A 23,019-nucleotide genomic window follows, 5' to 3' on the forward strand; every position below is an offset into this window, starting at 1 on the left:
AAAATTCAAAAAGAATACATGGTTATGTTCCTAACATTTCCAATTATCCATTTCTAACGTGAATTTTAGAAGGCAAATCCATTTGGAGGAAAAGCCCCAAATTTTCGAAATAAATGGGTTGAAAACCTTAATTGTTTCGATCAAAATCAAGCAAATACAAGAATTGGAACAAGGATAAGACACATACCTCTATTAGTCATGATGAATGGAATGATTTGATCAAATTTTGGCGAATTTTCGTTGGAATTTGAGAGAGTTTAAGAAGTTTTTGTGTTTTGTTATTATGAATAAACACGTCTTCTATCGAGTTTTTACTCAGGCAGGGACGAACTCACGAAAGGATGCAGCATATGTTGCGCCTCTTCCAAGAGTCGCAGCTCTTGCCGCGTCTCTTCCCCAGCTTCCCTCCAGCTCAATTTTTAAAAGAACGTTATAAGTTCGTTATTTGTGGGCCCATCTTTGGTGCGCCTCTTCTCCAGCACCATATATTATATATTTGGTCTATTGGGCATTTATTTTTGTCCGAACCAGTATTTTATCTTCGAGTAGACTGTGAGTCGTCACAATATTTTATCTCCTAGCCAGGATCTTTCATCAGGACTTCGCTTGCAGCAACGAGCGGATTTCCGACGGTGTTTTGAAACGTCTCCATCAATACCCGATTTTTTTTTTCCAGCGAGAGTTCATGACAGCCGATTGCACTTCTCGATTGATAGAGTTTGCTTGAGACTGACGCAAGAAGATTCTCCCCAGCAGTTTCTACCGACGTCCTGCTACCCTCAATATTATGCTTTGTTGGAGTTCGGCAAAGGTGTCGTTCTCCGGATGTTCTCGTACCAACCTTCTTCTAGGTTCCCAACCTACCCATGTTCCCACACCTAGCGTTCACCTATAGGATCCTAATCCCTTTGGGATCACCTTTTTTTGGGTTCATACGCCCAACCCACGGTTACCCCTAGGCCGCCTTCTCGCCGATATTTTCCTTTTAAGGTCCCACATCTTGGCATAATCCTTATATATCTTTTAGGTCTCAGCCTTAGCTCCTACGCTTAACCTTAGCTCCTACGCACCTCCGGAAGTATCTCGAGAAAGAAGTCTCAGTTATGGTTTCTTCTTATGGCTGGCGAGCCTCCTTACGTAATCTAATGGACTTTAAACGACCCTCCCCGATAGTCGACAGACTCTAAAATGTTCCCGACGACAGGTCCTTGGCTCAGACCCCTTGAGCCGCCTCGCGTCGCCATAGTCGTCTGGTTGTAATCTTCGATTGACCTGATGGCTATACTTTGACTTTCTTCTTGTCCAAGTCTCAGTCAAAGTGGGGGCTCTGTAGATACCTCATTTCTGCATCTCCCGCAAGCCACCCGGTGATGATTAGGCCGCATGTTTGGTACACGGAACGATTTATGACAGTTCGTAAGTTTATCGTCAAGTGATAGCTCAAATACTTGTGTCTACCCCTTGGTCGTCATCTACGCGCCGTTACAGTCGTTTTGACAGTAATTAGAGTTCATTTGGAACCCGGGTCAAAAACCGCTTCATTTTCAAATAACCGTTTAAAATGTCGAGTCGAAATGTCCTAGAATATTCTAGATATTTATTCCATAATTCAATTTTATATTCTTTTGGTAAAATATATCCCGAAAATTTTATTTTAAGGAATAAGGAAGTCGAGATCTACCGCAATTCCATAAAAGAAACGCGGAAATCTTTCTTCCGCAGGAGGAAACCTCTGGGGAAAGGACGAAGCACCTCCTGCGCATCTTCCAAGAGTCGCAGCGGCTGCTGCGTCTCTTCCCTAGCCCTTTTCTGCATATTTTCAGATCTTTTCGAGATTTGTTTCCAAAGTTTTAGTCATCCCATAATTCTTCCGTGTGATTAGTATAAATAGGGACCTTCGTTCCACATATTTCTCACGTGAGTGTCCGCCCTTCTCTTCTCCCTTTGCATTCTAAGACCGTGCTTGATCAATCGACCACGTAAGCTCGGATCCTTCTGAGTACCAGTCACGTTTGCATGACCGACCAATTTGACCAACTACACCTCAATTAATCAATCAATTTAATCTAAATCCTCTTACAAGGGCACTTTCATCATACATTCGAGTCGAGTAATCACTAAACGTTAACTTAGTTAATCTCGTTTCGTCAAACATGTAAGTCTGAGGGTGTAAATCCCATCTTTTATTATTGTATTTTATTATTGTACCAATTAATGTAAGGGTTACGTCAAAAATATGCTTAAGAACGATTTCGAAAAACCCTTTTATCAAATTGTTTTTACGGATTAACTTTAGGCAGACGTTGAGAAAAAACGCAGCAACTACTGCGCCTCCTCGAAGAGTCGCACCATCTGTTGCGCCTCTTCCAGAGGCTGCCGCAGTTCCTGCTTTTCTTCTTCTTCCTCGCCTCTCTGTTAATTTGTCTTCTTTTGTTTTCTTTTTCTTATTTTCTTCTCTTTCATCCGCATATAATATTTTTAACACGTGTTCTTAACAATTTATCGCCTTAAATCCGACTTAAAATCCCTTATAATCAATATTTGCGAGTTTTCGTCATCAAATCAAACCCGGATTTTGGAGAATCGATTTGTTCATATCAATGTTGGAGCTAGTGTCCTCCACAGTTAGTGTGTTAACATATATAAATCTCTTATAGGTTCACAGGGTATACTTAGTATTTTATCACTTGATTAACGTTTACTTAATAACGGTTGGCTTGCTAGAAGTTTGACGTTATTATCATACTGATGGCGGTGATCAACTGGTCCCTAAAAGTCACACCTAAAGGATGTGTTTGAGAGATGTGATTATATGAAAAAGCAATCACATTGATGCCTTATATGACTAAAAGGTTAGTCCATGTATTTGACTAAAAAGTTAGTCAATGTGATGATTAGACGATTATTTAATACAATTAAATAATATCAGCTGAGACGAATTAATTGTTAATTCGTAAATTGAATATAAACTGTTATATTTAATTATTGTATATAATGTGAGCTTAAACAAATTAAGATGTTAATTCGTAATTAAACATAAACGGTTATATTTAATTAGCAAATTATAAATATGCGATATTTATAGTTAATGTATATATTATACGATATTGTCATAATAATTGATGACGGACCGGTATTAATAAATCGACTGCAAACTGTTGTGTGCAGACTTATTAAATACGTGACGACATAAATGACAATTGATAAGATATACACATTTTTATACAATATGATAACTACCAAAAATAAGGAGATTTTTCCTCCTTATTTTCGGTTGTTACACGATTCAAAAGGGAGGAAAATAAGAAAAAAATATCTTCCTTATTCTCCTCCTCTTGGACGGTTAAAAGAGAAAAGGTGGGATCATTTTTCTCACTACTTTTTGACCTAATTTTCTCACATCACAAAAACCCTAAAATCATTAGAAATTGGGGATCTCATTCTAGCAAAAAGAGAGGCATTTCTCAAAGCATTTTGGGTGCAACAATTAGGAGAATATCGATTTCGATATTTGTTCTTAGGCCAAATTGCCAGAACCAAAGGTTAATTCTTAATCTCTATTCTTTTTGTTTATGCAATTTCATTTATGACTCGTAATTTCATAATTATAATTTCGTTATAATCCGAATTTCTTGATTAAGTATACCGATATTTCCAACAAATGGTATCAGAGCATAGGCCACAAAATTATTTTTATATGATTTTCATAAATGAATTTAAACAAAAATTTGAGAATAAGAAAAAAAAACGGTTTGGCCGTTTTAAAAAAAAACATTTTTGCCGAGACATATTTTTTTTTTTTGATGCTTTGTTCCATTTGATTTATTGATATTGTTGTTTTAATATGTTAAGATGATAATATGATAAATTTGTAGATGTTTTGATTTAATGAGAATTAAATTAAAATGTAAATGGAAATCGTTTTGGTTGTTGATGTTCATTTGTTTTTGCTATATAGTTTTTGGCATACAAGTTAATTTAATAATGTTCAAATGAATTGTGATGAATCAAATATTCGGATAATCAATTTAATTATGATTTAGATATTCATTTTAATAGGTTAAATTGAATCATCTAGTTTGGAACTATGTTTAAATTAAAAGTTGATGATTATGTCAATCTTGTTATTATAGCAACATTAAACAAATTTTTTCATCTAAAAGGGTTTGTTTTCGAGAAAAAACAAAAAAAAAAAAAAAAAAAAAAAAAAAAAAAAAAAACTGTTTTTTAGGTTTTTAGGCTGAATGCCGAGAGCAGAAAAAGAAAAAAAAATTCTCGAAATTTAGGGCTAAATGCCGAGTAAAGAAAAAAAAAACTGTTTTTGTTTTTTTAGGGCTAAATGCCGAGACAAGAAAAAAAAACTTGTTTTTTTTTTTTGGCACAATGCCGAGAGAAAAAAAAATTTGTTTTTTTTTTATGTTTATTTTGGCCAATAATAATTATACATTAATTTTATAATGTATGATTGTTTGTTGTGAAAAAGTTCACAAATTATAGATACCCAAATTATTTTAAAGAGGTTTAAAATAATGTTGGATTAATTCATATCACTAGTTAATGTGAATTAAGATTGGAATTATTGTGAGTAATTGAGGAATTGTCACATAATTTTGATAATTATAAAATAGGTGGTTTGGATAAATTACTCTACATAATTAAGGAATTATGTCTTGAATGTTTAATTTATAGTTGATGCTTTTTATTTAGTTGTATGAATTGTTGAATGGTTTAATTTACGTATTTTTACAATCGGTTGTAATTTTGTATTACCTAGTGTGGCCTTAGTTGATTATGTTTTCGTAATGATGGAAACATAGTCTTAATGTAATTTTGAGATCTCAAATCTTCTTTGGTTTTCTTTAAGTATTATGTTTTGGAAATTAGAATGTAAATAGGTTTATTTTTGTAATTTTTAATTGTAATTTTGAGAAGACTAAAGATGGAGATTGGATTGCTCACTCCCGCTACATGGACCAAGATGGAACATCAAGACAAGCTTCTCGGGTCCTAGGAAGAATTCCAAAGTTGTATTTATGTTCTTTTTGGTAGATAGGCCACACTAGGACTTTGTTTTATTTTCCGTTTTTCCTTTCTTGTTGCTTTTCATCGCATGATAATCAGTGCATCATATTCCGCCTAAACCAAACCACCTAATAATATGCATGAAAATTGACTCATATAGATTGAATGTTAGTTGTCATGGACATAAAGATGTCACACTATTATAAGCCATCATCTTAGTTTATTCATTCTCGCATGCTAGATATTAGTTCACTTAAAATGAATTAAAATAAAGTTGATGGTATCTTCCTCTATAACTAAAATTGAGACTAGTCTTTATAAGGCCAAACAACTATGAATCCCTTCTTCGTCGGTAGGCATATAGGACCTTACTCTCCATGTGACCCCTTCTACGTTGGGTAAGTAGTTTGTGTTGACTTATTTTACCTGAACATTATAATCCGAAGAGTTTCTCGTGACTATGATGGACTATAGATAGAATTTACAGAAATTTATCAACCAAGAATTTTAGCAGTAAAATTAGCCAAGAAGTTGGCTTATCAATTTACAGATAATTGAGTCTTGGGATCATTTATATAATTCTTGAGGGAGGTCAATTGTATAAATGCTTGAGTCTTCGCTTATAACAGTTTTGCATTTGACTTAAATCATAACGATGAGTATGCTTATTATGTTTTTATTCTTCTTTTCGCAGTGTAGAATTCGTTTCATATTGATAATACTGCTTACAACAAATGGCTGGAAATAACGAAATCCCTATGCCATGTGCCACACTTGCACGCGAGTCATGGCTCAAAACTTTCATGGACCACATGAATCAGTCCACGCGACTGAAGAATGATGGGTCCAACTTTGCGGACTGGAAGGCATCATTAAGGAATGCTGCCATTGCTGACGGTAAGCTCAAGTACTTAACTGAGCCAATACCGCCAAACCCAGGCCCCAATGCAAGAGCTAACGAGTCACTTGCTTATAGTGACTTCGTCATGGAAGCGGGTGCGATAAAGAACGTACTCATTTTTGCAATGGAAACCAATTTGCAAAGACGCTTCATTGCCCAAGGTGCAAACAAGATTTTCACCACGCTCACTAATGAGTTCTTAAAAGCACCGAGAATCGTTACTTATGAGCATACATGTCACTTCTTTGATGCAAAACTCCAGAAGGGCCAACCGGTTAGCCCACACATTCTTAACATGATTGAGAATGTCGAGAAACTGGAGGCACTTGATTGCAAAATTAGTGAGAGCATAGTCATTGACCATATGCTTCATTCACTTCATGATGGTTTTGCCCTCTTCAGGGCAAATTACTACATGAATGACATGAAGAAAAGTCCTCATGAGCTACACTCACTTCTCGTACAGACTGAGAAGGATATGAAATTGAGTGGGAGCATGAAGCAAGATGTTCTCATGATTTCCAACAAGAATAAGGGTAAGGGCAAAGCTCACTGCGACCTAACTGTAGGAAAGCCAAAGTTTAAGAAGTCATGAAACGGTAAGAGTGGGCCTGGTGAGACTAGTGGCTCACAAGGCAAGGCAAAGAGCAAGGGCGGTGACGTTGAGTGCCACCGTTGTCACAAGACTGGCCATTGGAGGAGGAACTGTCCCATGTACCGTGAGGACATAAAAGCAGGCCGCGTCACTCCTGTTGGTATGTCATCTTATATTCATATGATTGAGATTAACCATGCAAGTTTCAGAACTTGGGTACTTGATACTGGTTGTGGTTCTCATCTGTGTAATCATTTGCAGGGCCTAAAAAACATCACACCTCTCGCAAAGGGTGATGTGGACCTACGAGTCGGGAATGGAGCAAGAGTTGCTGCACTCTCAAAGGGAACATACGTAATCCATCTCCCGGGTGGTTTTGAGTTATATTTATATAACTGTTACTATGTACCCAGTTTATCTAAGAACGTTATTTCTGTTTCCGTACTTGATAAAGACGGTTTTTCATTTTCAATAAAGGACAATAGCTGTATTTTCTCTTTTAATGAAATGGTTTATGGCAAAGCAGTTTCCATGAATGGAATTTATATCTTAGATCAAACCACAGATATATTACATGTGAATAATAAGAAATTAAAGGTTGGTGACAAAGATCAAACTTATCTATGTCATTGCCGAATGGGACACATAAATGAAAAACGCGTAAAGAAACTCATTGAGAATGGGACTATTCCCACATTTGATTTCTTATCTTTTGGCACGTGTGAATCATGTCTTATCGGCAAAATGACTCGAATTTCCTTCAAAGGTGTTGGAATGCGCGCTAATGACCTATTAGGACTCATACATACTGATGTATGTGGACCTATGTCAATCACTGCAAGAGACGGTTATAGATATTTCATCACTTTCACGGATGATTTGAGTAGATATGGATATGTCTACTTAATGAAGCATAAAAGTGAGTCTTTTGAAAAATTCAAGGAATACCAGAATAAGGTTGAGAACCAACTGGGAAGAAAGGTTAAAGCACTCCGTTCAGATCGGGGTGGCGAATATCTTTCAAATGAGTTTGATCAACACCTTAAAGACTGTGGAATAGTTTTACAGTTAACTCCACCTGGAACACCTCAATTAAATGGTGTGTCCGAACGGAGAAATCGAACACTACTTGATATGGTTCGATCCATGATGAGTCACACGGTAGTACCTGATTCATTATGGGGTTTTGCTCTTTTGTCAGTTGCTCTTATACTTAACCGAAGTCCGTCTAAAGCTGTCGACAAGACTCCATATGAAATGTGTAAGGGAACGGTCCCTAACTTGTCCTTTATTCGGGTTTGGGGCTGCGAGGCTTATGTCAAGTGGAGACACAAGGATAAGCTCAGCCCGCGATCGGTCAAGACATACTTTATTGGTTATCCAAATGGAATGTTTGGTCATTACTTTTATTCGCCTAGCGAACATCGAGTTTTTGTTACGGCTAGTGCGAAGTTCTTAGAGAAAGAATTTCTCGAGAACAAGTCAAGTAATAGAACCTTCGAGCTGTCGGAGATTCAAGAACCAACAACCGAGGAACAGATGGAGGAAGATGTTCCTTCAACTAATGATACGGTTAACATTCCTCAGGAACCTAGGAGGTCGGGTAGAGTCTCTAATCCTCCAGACAGATACATTGGTATGGTCGAGGAAAATGACGTTTTAATCCTAAAGAGTAATGAACCCGCTACCTATAAAGGTGCCATGACCTGTTCCGACTCTAAGCTATGGCTTGAAGCCATGCAATCCGAGATGGACTTCATGTATGAGAATGACGTATGGGATCTTGTTGATTTACCTAACAAGGCAAGACCTCTTTAGTGCAAATGGCTTTACAAAATAAAGCATTCTGTAGACGGGCAACCAGATACCTATAAAGCACGACTAGTGGCAAAAGGTTTCACTCAAGTGCACGGATTGCATTATGATGAAATTTTTGCACCCGTAGTTATGCTGCGTTCCATTCGGATAATCTTAGCGATTGCCGCTTTTCATGACTATGAAATTTGGCAAATGGATGTGAAAACCGCCTTCTTAAACGGTTATTTGGAGGAGGAGTTGTACATGGTACAACCCGAAGATTTCATAGATCCTGAAAATCCTAAGAAAGTGTGGAAGCTTAAACGTTCCATTTATGGACTTAAGCAAGCTTCTCGGAGTTGGAATCATCGTTTCGACCAGGTGATAAAAGAGTATGGTTTCACTCGATCGGTCGAGGAACCATGTTTATATGTCAAGTCGAGTGGGAGCAAGATTGTTTTCTAGATATTATATGTCGATGACATACTTTTGATTGGGAATGACATTCCTCTCTTATCTTCGGTAAAAGGATGGTTGAAGAACCATTTCCAGATGAAAGATCTGGGTGAGGCACAACGCATATTGGGAATCCGTATCTATCGAGATAGATCACGACGGATGTTATCACTGAGTCAGGAGTCTTATTTAGATAAGATTCTTGAAAGGTTCAGCATGACCAACTCCAAGAAGGGTAACCTTCCAATGACTTCTGGGATGCATTTGAGCAAGTCTCAGTCACCCACGACACCTGAAGGGGTTGAACGCATGAGTCGTGTTCCTTATGCATCAGCCATAGGATCCATCATGTATGCCATGATATGCACACGCCCAGACGTGGCATATGCATTGAGTATGACGAGTCGGTACCAAAACAATCCAGGTGAAATACACTAGATCACTGTTAAAAAAATCCTTAAGTACCTACGGAGGACTAAGGATTGGGCATTGACTTATGGAGGAGATACTAAGCTATGTGCAATCGGTTACGCAGATGCTAGCTTCCAAACGGATCGAGATGATTCAAAATCTCAGTCTGGATTCGTTTTTACTCTTAATGGTCTTTGCGGTCACCGGAAAAGTTCAAAACAGGAAGTTGTAGTAGATTCTACTCATCAATCAAGTACTATGCCGCTTGAAAGCGTGAAAGGAAGCTATATGGATGCGTCAATTCTTACAAGGACTATCTATAGTTCCTAGTTCGAATGACCCAATCACCATCTATTGTGACAATAGAGGTGCTATCTTCCAGGCCAAGGAGCCTATGTCTAGTAACAAGTCTAGACATGTACATCGGAGGGCTCACCTGATCCGTGATTACGTGGAGCAAGAGGAGATAGTGATTGACAAGATAGCTTCGGATGATAACATCACGGATCCTCTCACTAAACCATTGAAATATGATAAGCATGAAGGGCACGTTATTTCCATGGGAATTAAACGTGTTCCTGAGTTGTAGTAGTTGATTATGGATTCGATACATTTTCCTTTTCATATGCTATTTATAACTTCATCGTTTTATTTCATATTTTGTTTTTCATGTGGATTGTACGACAACATTGAACGCCACAAAGTGAACTGAATTACATTATATTTGTTTTGGTCCGTAATCGCCTACATGAGCTGATAACTCTGGCTATTATATTGTGAAGTTGATTGATGGTGGGTTCAACGAGCCATAAGTCAAACGGTTGGCTGATCGATCACAAATGCGAGTTATAACGATACCTCGTAGGACATTGTGATAATGTAATGGAGTCCTAAATGTTTAAAAACATTCAGTGCCAGGTCGTGGATTGGACGTCCATTGTGTTCCTAGAGTCGATTCTTTTGACTATCGACTGTCTCTTGAGATTAAGGCAGTTTTTGGGTGACTTTGGTTTCTTTCTCATGGTCGACCGTAACAGGAGGCTAAGCAGATTTTCACTGGGTCATTTCATACTGTGCTTATATCTGCAGGATTCGAGTTGAAGAAAATATCCAACCTTTATCAGGTTTAGACATTTCTCAGGGCCACTCGAGGAGTTGTAACTAAAATGCATGGCCATGCTCGAATGATGATTCGTTTATCAGTTAAGTTACTCTCTAGTCGGGAAAACCACTCTTGATCTGATCACTTGTAAAATACGACCTTTGTGAATACAGATTTTGCAAATTGTTTTACATTGAGTGGGAGAAATTAAGGATATGAGAATCGGTTATCGCACATACACTTGTGAGGACAAGTGGGAGATTGTTGGAGCTAGTGTCCTCCACAGTTAGTGTGATAACGTATATAAATCTCTTATAGGTTCACAAGGTATACTTAGTATTTTATCAGTTGATTAACGTTTACTTAATAACGGTTGGCTTGCTAGAAGTTTGACGTTATTATCATACTGATGGCGGTGATCAACTGGTCCCTAAAAGTCACACCTAATGGATGTTTTTGAGAGATGTGATTATATGAAAATGCAATCACATTGATGCCTTATATGACTAAAAGGTTAGTCCATGTATTTGACTAAAAAGTTAGTCAATGTGATGATGAGACGATTATTTAATACAATTAAATAATATCAGCTGAGACGAATTAATTGTTAATTCGTAAATTGAATATAAACTGTTATATTTAATTATTGTATATAATGTGAGCTTAAACGAATTAAGATGTTAATTCGTAATTAAACATAAACGGTTATATTTAATTAGCAAATTATAAATATGCGATATTTATAGTTAATGTATATATTATACGATATTGTCATAATAATTAATGACGGACCGGTATTAATAAATCGACTGCAAACTGTTGTGTGTAGACTTATTAAATACGTGACGACATAAATGACAATTGATAAGATATACACATTTTTATACAATATGATAACTACCAAAAATAAGGAGATTTTTCCTCCTTATTTTCGGTTGTTACACGATTCAAAAGGGAGGAAAATAAGAAAAAAATATCTTCCTTATTCTCCTCCTCTTGGACGGTTAAAAGAGAAAAGGTGGGATCATTTTTCTCACTACTTTTTGACCTAATTTTCTCACATCACAAAAACCCTAAAATCATTAGAAATTGGGGATCTCATTCTAGCAAAAAGAGACGTATTTCTCAAAGCATTTTGGGTGCAACATATAGGAGAATATCGATTTCGATATTTGTTCTTAGGCCAAATTGCTAGGACCAAAGGTTAATTCTTAATCTCTATTCTTTTTGTTTATGCAATTTCATTTATGACTCGTAATTTCATAATTATAATTTCGTTATAATCCGAATTTCTTGATGAAGTATACCGATATTTCCAACAATCAAATCTCTGGAGTTCGACTTTTGTATATGTTTTCATCTGTTTATCACCACTTTCGCATTGTTTCCGTATTAATAGTTTAACCTAAATAACCCAAATTAATCTGTAATTAATTTCTAATTAGTCTTAATTCGTTCTAATTTATTTTTAATTCGTTTTTACCGCTTTTTATGACCAATTCATATGTTAATAATATGCTAAATTACTTTCATCTGAGTCAAATATCAATAATCAATCATTAAACACACCAACGAACATTAACAACACGCAGTTCTGACTTCACAACCAGAACTCACCTTAGGAACATACGCAGTGACCACTGCGCCTCTTCCAAGAGACGCAGCATTGATGCGCCTGTTCCGGGTTGAGCTCTGTCTCTGAACTACCGTTCTTGCTTTGACCTAATTCATTAGTTTACGTATTAATCGACTATTAACCGTAGCATTACCTCTAATCTGTCCGTGTTAACCTAATTTATTTTCTCTTGTTTTTCTCAAATTATCCGTCTTAAATATATTTTTGACGTAAATCAATTAATCTATTGTAATTATTGTAATTTTAATTATCGTTATTTATTTATTGTATTGTATGGTTTATTTGTTTTCACATGTAATTAATTTTAAACTCTACTTCGACATTAATGAGTGCTAATTACATGTTCACCGACATAGTCTAATTTCACATGTTAGGATCAAAACGTTGGATGTTGCATTGCATGCATATAATCGACAGTATATCGAGTACAAACGATTTCCCTAATCATTAGTAGAGGCCGCTATCGAGGCGGGCGGGATTAGGTGTTCATTAAAAGGACTTCATAATACGTACCCTCAGTCCTCACCCCTTACTCCAGATCTCTGTGAACATCCGTGTTCATTGGCATCCACCAGAGTCATTCTAGAAATAGAATGCTAAGGGTAACGAGTTTTTAGTGTTCATGTCATTACTTTGTGTCTTGACATGGCGCGAGGTATTCAAACGGTTTCCAATTTTCCACAATAAATTGGTGGCGACTCCACAAATGCAAACGCTTGTTTCCCAAGCGCTCCCTTGGGCCCCCCGTGTCCACAACTGTCACTAAAATAAAGTTTCTTTAAGAGGTCCAAAGGGGTTAGTGTGTCTTATCGTGGGTTTGTTGTCAAACGCAAAGTCAAAGTGATTGCAGCGGTGACATTAAAGTCTTACTTGAGGAAGGGGTGTCCTTTGATCCTACGCCATGTGAAAGACACTAGTATGGTGGAACCGACGGCAGCTGAGATACCAGTGGTGGGGGAGTTTCCAGATGTTTTTCCAGATGAGATACCAGGTTTACCACCGAAGAGAGAGATAGATTTCAGTGTGGAGTTGAAACCAGGGACGGGACCAATCTCTAAGGCCCAGTACCGTATGGGTCCCAGTACCGTATGGGTCCTAAGGAGTTAGAGGAGTGATACCCGTCGTGAGGTGTCAAAAATAAATTTATAATCTCCAACTACAACTATAGCTAGCGGCAGTCGGGTCGAACCACAGAGAGGCAGACGTAATTTCTAGTTGTTTAAATTCGGTCTAAGGTAACAAAAGGTGGGGGTTTGATTGGATTTGGTCTATAGCTAATAACAATAAAAGAAAAGTAAACTAACGAAATATATAGAATCAAATATAAAAAGAGGTACTAGGATGGTCGGTTCACTATAGTTTCGGCGGCAGCATACTAAACAGGACTAAATCAAACACATGAGGCGGGAAATAAAGAGGTCCTCTCGGTCCACTCTTAACAAATAGCATCTTTCGATCTCGCTATAGGTCCCTAATATCACTAATACTAACTTTCGTCCTGAAAAGTGACTAACGGTCTAAACTTTACCTATCTTTCGATCTCAAAGATAGTTTAGTCATTTTAATTGGTGATCTAACAACTGTCCCTATCTCTCGATCTAATGGGTCAGTCATATCCTAAACATTCAACTAGTCGTGTGCACTCGATTCGTCGAATAAAGAATTAAAACAATTAAAATGAAAATAAAACCTCACGTGGTCAGTCGATCGACCGGTTAGGGTGGTTGATCGACCAACACGTGAATCAGGCCGTGTTCATTATATTGCCGCCTACACTACAATTCCCCTACATCCTAGCACAATTGATGTAGCTACTCATACTAATGATGATAACAACAATGAAATTAACGAAATAGACAGAAGATTTCATGCTTAAAACGAATGAACAAACAATTAACAACAAGGATAATTCGATTTCGGGAGACTAACTAACAATTTCTATACTATCAATGCAGTAAAGATGAACTGAAAATAGAGCAAGTGAATACCGAAATTGCAGAAGGATCGTAACGGAATGATTGAAAGCACAACGAAAATCCAATGCAAAATAGTTTCCCAAACCCAAATTATTTCTAAAGAACTGTATGTAAAACTTAATGTGAAAAACTTGATGATAAACTGATGTTTCTAGGTTACGTTATATATAAAATATACGTAACAATTACTATCCAAACCTAAACTCAATGGGCTTGCGTTTCCTCGATCTTTTAATTCTCGTGCAGGATAGCGGCTTGGTCGATCGATTGCTAGGATCGGTCGATCGATCAATAGCAATGAACAGAGCTTCGAACCCGATGGTTGGTCGATCGACTGAAGGTAGTGGTCGATCGACCGAATGAGCTGCTACTTGACTTTTATAATCTCGTGGATTTGTCTTTTGGGCCTTTGAATGCGCACCAAGCTTGTTCCTTAAGTGAATTCTTCACGTCAAAATGCAATGCAGGATACTCGGGGACGGATTTAGCTTGATTTCCGCTGGATTCTTCACATTTCTGCAATAAAGTACAAAAACACGAAAGTAGACGGAAATGGGGGAAATGGTAGCTTAAACTACACAAATGAGCTCTGAAATGCGTGTAAAATGAGGTGCAAAACATCATATGAAAGACACGCATCAAACTTCCCCAAACCAAACCCTTGCTTGTCCCCAAGCAAGAACTAGACTCGATCTAATGGAACGAGTTCAAACTCAGAGCGAATTGCAACAAGTAAAGCCTAAACCATTTTAATGCAACAATCAACAATCAATTAGCGTATGAATCATGCAAACGAGTTATGAAGTCGTTAAAAACTATGCTGAACCGTTAACTATAGAGACTTATCAAACTGGACTCTCACGGGTCGCTCGAATCACTCAATAAATACGGGTGAGTAAATGTAAAAGATAGGAAAAATTCATTTTTTTGTTTAGACTCTCACCTAACTACGACCTATAAGAACATGCCTGCAATATAATATGAAAACAATCTCTATGACCGTACATATGCATTCCAACCAACAAGAGACCATGACACATGCCGAGGTATATATGGGATATGTGAGGTATAGGTAAGAAGAGGCAAAACATTTTATGGAAAAGTGGAGGTACAGGTAATCAAGCTAGTACCAAAACGGAACCATATGGCAACATCCAACTTCTTGCTCATAAACAATCGACACAGTGCTATAGCAAGCACAAAACTCACAATCTCTGGTATAAAAGCAATCAACCAACTCCCCATAAAATATGAATAATACATGGGAGCAAAAATCGCCAAAAGATAAAGGCTTGAATTATGCGAATTGATTCTTTCTCTTTTCTCGAACCTCGATCGATCGACCTATAATGCCGGTCGATCGATCGCTTCAACAAGATCTGAAACCTCTTTTTTTCATTTTCTTTTTGAATCATTTTTTTTCACTTCTTTTTTTTTCTATTCTTTTCTTTCCTTCCTTTATTTCGTTTCCCTACAATCATCTCAATTGAGCAAATACCACCAAAAACGAAGTAACAATCCCAAAACTAAACTACTAGCTTGACAAAGGACAGGCTAAATGTAGGATGTGGTAATGGGACAAAAAAGGCTATTTTTGGCAGTGTGGAGCTTATGGGCATAATAAGAAAAAGGAAACCTCTACCACATGTGTCAACAAACCACAAACCGAATGCATACAGGTATTAAGCAGATCAAGTTCATATTTATGCATATTTATGTAACATGTCTCATAAGGAGTACTACTCACATTCCTAGATGAACTGGTCATGAATGTCACCAGTTATAGGCTCTAAATCTCAGAAATATGTAGTTTGCCAATTTTCAAAGTCAAGTCTCAAGTTTCAGCAAGAAATATTAACGAAAACTCGTAGATATGCATATACGATTCTACTAATAACATGTTAATTAGCAAGGCTTAGGCAAAAACAAATGCAAATGCAATGTCATCATGGAAATACTACCGTTCTGACTCGACCTATATGCTAAAATAAACGTGCATTTTTGTTTGAATTTTTTCAAGTTTTTCAATTTTTTTTGATTTTATGATATATATGAAGAAATAAACAATGCAAGGCAATAATGTAAACGTGAATGCAAGCAAATGATATGCGACGCAAAACCCTTCCCCAAACCAAATCGCACAATGTCCCCATTGTGCAAAATCATGTAATGAAATAAAAGAGAAACGGGAATTTGCGATAAAATCAAATAGATAAAAATGACATGAAGTGGAAATCGGGAACTCACAAGACTTTAAGCGCAGCAAAGGAAACCTCCCCAAACCAGCGTGAGCTAGGAGGTTTCAGTAGCCAGCAGTGCTACTAATAAGTACCTGAAAGTCAAAACAAAACCCACACATAAAATCGAGAAGACAATTTTAAAGCGGTAAAATTGTGCACAATTAAGAAAATAGAAGAAATAAATAAAATGACGGAAAATAAATTGGGGTAGAAAACTCCCTTAATTCCGCAAATCGACCAAACATAGCAGGAGAGAGGCCGTGAACAGGTACAGCAGTGCAGTGCGGTCGATCGACCACACCACTCAGTCGATCGACCAAGTGAACAGGAATAGAAGCTCCTGGAAACCGCAGACTAGTCGATCGACCAACCAGACCAGTCGATCGACTGGAAATACTGCTGTAACTTCTTATTTCTTCGTATTCGCTCAATTTCTTGAGCTAATGAGGTCTAAAAACCTGCAAGTGCGCAATAATACGCGCCCAAAATTGCGCAAAACCCAAAGTAAAGTCTAAAGCATATAAAATCCTAAGAAAGCAAAATAAAATGCGAAGTTTCGCGCACACAAAAGCAATAAAAAGTGTTTAAAAACAATAAAATGTTTGATAAGCAATGTGACCAACTAGTAGTTGATAAAAAACGGCCACGGTATGGCCCACTTCGTCGGCTTCTGGCTACTAGAGGTAGCCTCAACTGTGCTTATCTTGTCATCTGCACCCTTCTTAGCTTCCATGTCCGTATGGCTCAATGGATCAACACTTTCATCATCTCCCCAGTAAATGATCTCTTCAGACTCGTCAGAATCCAAATCGGACTTTCTTGCCTTGACCGGCTCGTCATCAACTTCCTCATCGGTGGCATAGCTAAGGCAACCAAGACCTCCTCGTGAGATGATTGGCTTCTTCGCAGCTAGAGTGACTTGCAGCTCTTCCTTCCCCAAACCAGCTCCTGCAATATCAGAAATAGACAAATCTTCCTCCAATTTGCTCCCAATCTGGGGCGGAGGGGTTACAACAGGAATAGAGATAGGCATATCAGGAAGCACAAAGTACGATTTCTTGTCAGAAACCGTATTACAAGTCACAAGCCACATGGGGTCCTTTTTCTTAGACGGCTGGGCAAAGACAATAGAATGCTTGCCCATTTTGAAGGTCAAGGTTCCTAGACCAACATCTATGACTGCACCAGCAGTGTGCAGAAATGGCCTACCCAAAATAATGGGAATATGGGCATCCTCAGGCATGTCAAGTACAACGAAGTCGACGAGGAAGAAAAACATCCCTATTTGGACAGGAATGTCCTCTAAGACTCCTATTGGCTGGACCGCAGATCGATCAGCCATCTATACTGTCATATCTGTCACTGCGAACCTAGTCAGTTTGAGCTTCCTAGCTAGACTCAGGGGCATGACACTTATACTAGCTCCTAAGTCACATAATGCCTTCTCAATAGAGAAGGTGCCTATATTGCAAGGAACAGAAAAGCTACCCGTGTCCTCTAGCTTATGGGGTGTAGTGTGGGACAAATAAGAGCATGACTCTTTGGTTAATGCGACAGTATGCACATTTTCAAGTGACTTTTTCTTAGACAAGAGTTGTTTCATGAATTTAGTGTAGGCAGGCACTTGATTGACCAACTCAAGGAAAGGAACTTGTACATTCAAACTACGAATAACCTTTTCAAATTTATTGAAAGATACCTGTTCCTTTGTCGGCACTAGTCTCTCTGGATATGGGGCCGAGAGAAGTACCTTAGCCCTCTCTTCTAAGTCTCGCATGCCGGCATCCGTGGACTTAGGCTGAAAGTCCACCACCTTCTCCTTATTGAAGCTTGAACTCTCCTCGGTTGCTCAAATGTGAGCCATTGACCGACATTGGGTCGAACTTCGGAATCGGGACGGACCCATCAGCACTCGGGTCTTGCCCCAATACTTTCGGAGTTGTCGTGCCCCGGAACAAATGGTCTCTCAAGTTATCGGGCATCGGAGGACGGAAAATCTCACTATCGCGAGCGATCTCGGTCGATCGACCGGTGATGTCGATCGATCGGCCGAGTTGAACAGACCGAAGCTTTTGTAACCCGAACTTGATGATCGATCGGGTATATCAGTCGATCGACTGATATACCTGGTAGACGCCTTTTTCTTTCCTTTGCTCGTTCCAGCTTTGTTTTGACTCGGTTTCGCCTCATCTTTTGCAGCATCATCCTCGACCATGGCAGGCCCCTCCAGGGTGGACCCACTCCTCAAAGTAATGGCATTTAGGGTCTCTTTCTGGTCAGTTTGGGTTGGTAAGTGTCCGGGAGCCCGAGTGGTACTCTTACTAGCCAATTGAGCAATTTGGCTCTCTAGTAGCTTCATCGCGGCTTCTCTAGCTTGGGACTCCTTCAGCAACAAGTTTTTAAACTCAGTAAAATCAGAATTTTGAGTTTGTTGCTGCTGCGGCACATAGGGAGGTTTTTGATACTGTTGTTGCTTATGAGGAGGCACATAAGCTTGCTGCTGCTGCTGTTGTGGAGGTTGAGTCGGATTCAAGACATTCTGGCTACTCCACCTCAAGTTGGGGTGGACATTCGGCTCATAGTACGTATTTGTCTGCCTATAGTGTTGAAAGGCGGCACAAGATTCAAAGGGGGCGAGAACAATTCTCTCGAGACATGCCCCTCGGCTCCACATCTTCTACGAGACGAAAGGACCGTCTCAAACAAATAAGCGTTAACATGGTACATCCCTCCTTTAGAAGCTCCTCCCAACTCATATTTGTCAAACCTCGCAGTGAGAGCTTCTAATGCAGCTACAGAGGAAGATTCAGCAGCTCTCCTCTGGTTTCCTCTCAAGTTCCCATATTCAGCCTTATGAGTGGCCAAATCATCGATGATCTTCCACCCCTTAGTCTCTCCTATATTCTCAGCAAATTGGCCATTGGCTGCAGCATCCAAAATGGCCCTCTGATCGTCATACAGCCCATTGTAGAACTGGTTGCCAAGACTCCATTTTTCGAACCCGTGGTGCGGTATGGTTCGCACCAGCTTCTTGAAACGGACCCATGCTTCATGAAAGTTCTCATCTGGCCCTTGCTTAAAGCTCGTGATCTGAGCTCTAATGGCATTAGTCTTCGAGGCAGAGAAGTACTTTTTGTAGAATGCCAATGCCAAAGAATTCCAGTCGGTGATCCCGTGAGCAGTTCGATCCAGATCTCTGTACCACTCCCTCGCAGCATCGCGGAGTGAGAATATAAACATAGTTTCTTTTATCTGGTCCTGGGTCACACCGGTCGGCGGGGGTATAGAGCAGCAATAATCGATAAATATTTCCATATGCTTGGCTGCATCTTCAGTTGCAGCTCCCCCGAATTGGTTTTTCTCAACCAAACTGATATAAGAAGGCTTCGGTTCGAATTTCCTATCAGCTCCAGGTAATTCGAACCCCTTGTATAGATTTGCAGCTGTCGGCTCAGAATGACTTGCTATAGATGCTTCTTCAGCCATGACTGGAATTTCTGGAGAAGTGATTGTCTCACCTGAAGAATTAGAAACAGGAGATGTAGGTGGGTCTTCTTCGAACAGAGCGTTCTCGTAATAACTTGGCAGAGTACTCAGCTTTTCCTATGTCGGCAATACCCTTTGTGATCGTCTCAACTCGCGCAAAGATTTCTCAATCTCAGGATTGAACGGTACTAGTTCACCACCCTATGACCTGCGCAAAAGAAGAAACTACAAAAAGAATATAAGAAAAGTCTAAGGAACGGATGTTCCTTAAACTAAGAAAGACTAAAACAAAACAACTAAAAATTAGAACAATTGCCTCCCCGGCAACGGCGCCAAAATTTGATACCCGTCGTGAGGTGTCAAAAATAAATTTATAATCTCCAACTACAACTATAGCTAGCGGCAGTCGGGTCGAACCACAGAGAGGCAGACGTAATTTCTAGTTGTTTAAATTCGGTCTAAGGTAACAAAAGGTGGGGGTTTGATTGGATTTGGTCTATAGCTAATAACAATAAAAGAAAAGTAAACTAACGAAATATATAGAATCAAATATAAAAAGAGGTACTAGGATGGTCGGTTCACTATAGTTTCGGCGGCAGCATACTAAACAGGACTAAATCAAACACATGAGGCGGGAAATAAAGAGGTCCTCTCGGTCCACTCTTAACAAATAGCATCTTTCGATCTCGCTATAGGTCCCTAATATCACTAATACTAACTTTCGTCCTGAAAAGTGACTAACGGTCTAAACTTTACCTATCTTTCGATCTCAGCATAGTTTAGTCATTTTAATTGGTGATCTAACAACTGTCCCTATCTCTCGATCTAATGGGTCAGTCATATCCTAAACATTCAACTAGTCGTGTGCACTCGATTCGTCGAATAAAGAATTAAAACAATTAAAACGAAAATAAAACCTCACGTGGTCAGTCGATCGACCGGTTAGGGTGGTCGATCGACCAACACGTGAATCAGGCCGTGTTCATTATATTGCCGCCTACACTACAATTCCCCTACATCCTAGCACAATTGATGTAGCTACTCATACTAATGATGATAACAACAATGAAATTAACGAAATAGACAGAAGATTTCATGCTTAAAACGAATGAACAAACAATTAACAACAAGGATAATTCGATTTCGGGAGACTAACTAACAATTTCTATACTATCAATGCAGTAAAGATGAACTGAAAATAGAGCAAGTGAATACCGAAATTGCAGAAGGATCGTAACGGAATGATTGAAAGCACAACGAAAATCCAATGCAAAATAGTTTCCCAAACCCAAATTATTTCTAAAGAACTGTATGTAAAACTTAATGTGAAAAACTTGATGATAAACTGATGTTTCTAGGTTACGTTATATATAAAATATACGTAACAATTACTATCCAAACCTAAACTCAATGGGCTTGCGTTTCCTCGATCTTTTAATTCTCGTCTGGGATAGCGGCTTGGTCGATCGACTGCTAGGACTGGTCGATCGACTGAATAGCAATGAACAGTAGCTTCTGGAACCCGATGGTTGGTCGATCGACTGAAGGTAGTGGTCGATCGACCGAATGAGCTGCTACTTGACTTTTATAATCTCGTGGATTTGTCTTTTGGGCCTTTGAATGCGCACCAAGCTTGTTCCTTAAGTGAATTCATCACGTCAAAATGCAATGCAGGATACTCGGGGACGGATTTAGCTTGATTTCCGCTGGATTCTTCACATTTCTGCAATAAAGTACAAAAACACGAAAGTAGACGGAAATGGGGGAAATGGTAGCTTAAACTACACAAATGAGCTCTGAAATGCGTGTAAAATGAGGTGCAAAACATCATATGAAAGACACGCATCAAACTTCCCCAAACCAAACCCTTGCTTGTCCCCAAGCAAGAACTAGACTCGATCTAATGGAACGAGTTCAAACTCAGAGCGAATTGCAACAAGTAAAGCCTAAACCATTTTAATGCAACAATCAACAATCAATTAGCGTATGAATCATGCAAACGAGTTATGAAGTCGTTAAAAACTATGCTGAACCGTTAACTATAGAGACTTATCAAACTGGACTCTCACGGGTCGCTCGAATCACTCAATAAATACGGGTGAGTAAATGTAAAAGATAGGAAAAATTCATTTTTTTGTTTAGACTCTCACCTAACTACGACCTATAAGAACATGCCTGCAATATAATATGAAAACAATCTCTATGACCGTACATATGCATTCCAACCAACAAGAGACCATGACACATGCCGAGGTATATATGGGATATGTGAGGTATAGGTAAGAAGAGGCAAAACATTTTATGGAAAAGTGGAGGTACAGGTAATCAAGCTAGTACCAAAACGGAACCATATGGCAACATCCAACTTCTTGCTCATAAACAATCGACACAGTGCTATAGCAAGCACAAAACTCACAATCTCTGGTATAAAAGCAATCAACCAACTCCCCATAAAATATGAATAATACATGGGAGCAAAAATCGCCAAAAGATAAAGGCTTGAATTATGCGAATTGATTCTTTCTCTTTTTCTCGAACCTCAGTCGATCGACCTATAATGCCAGTCGATCGACTGCTTCAACAGTACAGAACCTCTTTTTTTCATTTTCTTTTTGAATCATTTTTTTTCACTTCTTTTTTTTTCTATTCTTTTCTTTCCTTCCTTCATTTCGTTTCCCTACAATCATCTCAATTGAGCAAATACCACCAAAAACGAAGTAACAATCCCAAAACTAAACTACTAGCTTGACAAAGGACAGGCTAAATGTAGGATGTGGTAATGGGACAAAAAAGGCTATTTTTGGCAGTGTGGAGCTTATGGGCATAATAAGAAAAAGGAAACCTCTACCACATGTGTCAACAAACCACAAACCGAATGCATACAGGTATTAAGCAGATCAAGTTCATATTTATGCATATTTATGTAACATGTCTCATAAGGAGTACTACTCACATTCCTAGATGAACTGGTCATGAATGTCACCAGTTATAGGCTCTAAATCTCAGAAATATGTAGTTTGCCAATTTTCAAAGTCAAGTCTCAAGTTTCAGCAAGAAATATTAACGAAAACTCGTAGATATGCATATACGATTCTACTAATAACATGTTAATTAGCAAGGCTTAGGCAAAAACAAATGCAAATGCAATGTCATCATGGAAATACTACCGTTCTGACTCGACCTATATGCTAAAATAAACGTGCATTTTTGTTTGAATTTTTTCAATTTTTTCAATTTTTTTTGATTTTATGATATATATGAAGAAATAAACAATGCAAGGCAATAATGTAAACGTGAATGCAAGCAAATGATATGCGACGCAAAACCCTTCCCCAAACCAAATCGCACAATGTCCCCATTGTGCAAAATCATGTAATGAAATAAAAGAGAAACGGGA

Source organism: Silene latifolia, chromosome 9 (assembly GCF_048544455.1).
Source record: "Silene latifolia isolate original U9 population chromosome 9, ASM4854445v1, whole genome shotgun sequence".
In the NCBI taxonomy this organism is placed as follows: domain Eukaryota; kingdom Viridiplantae; phylum Streptophyta; class Magnoliopsida; order Caryophyllales; family Caryophyllaceae; genus Silene; species Silene latifolia.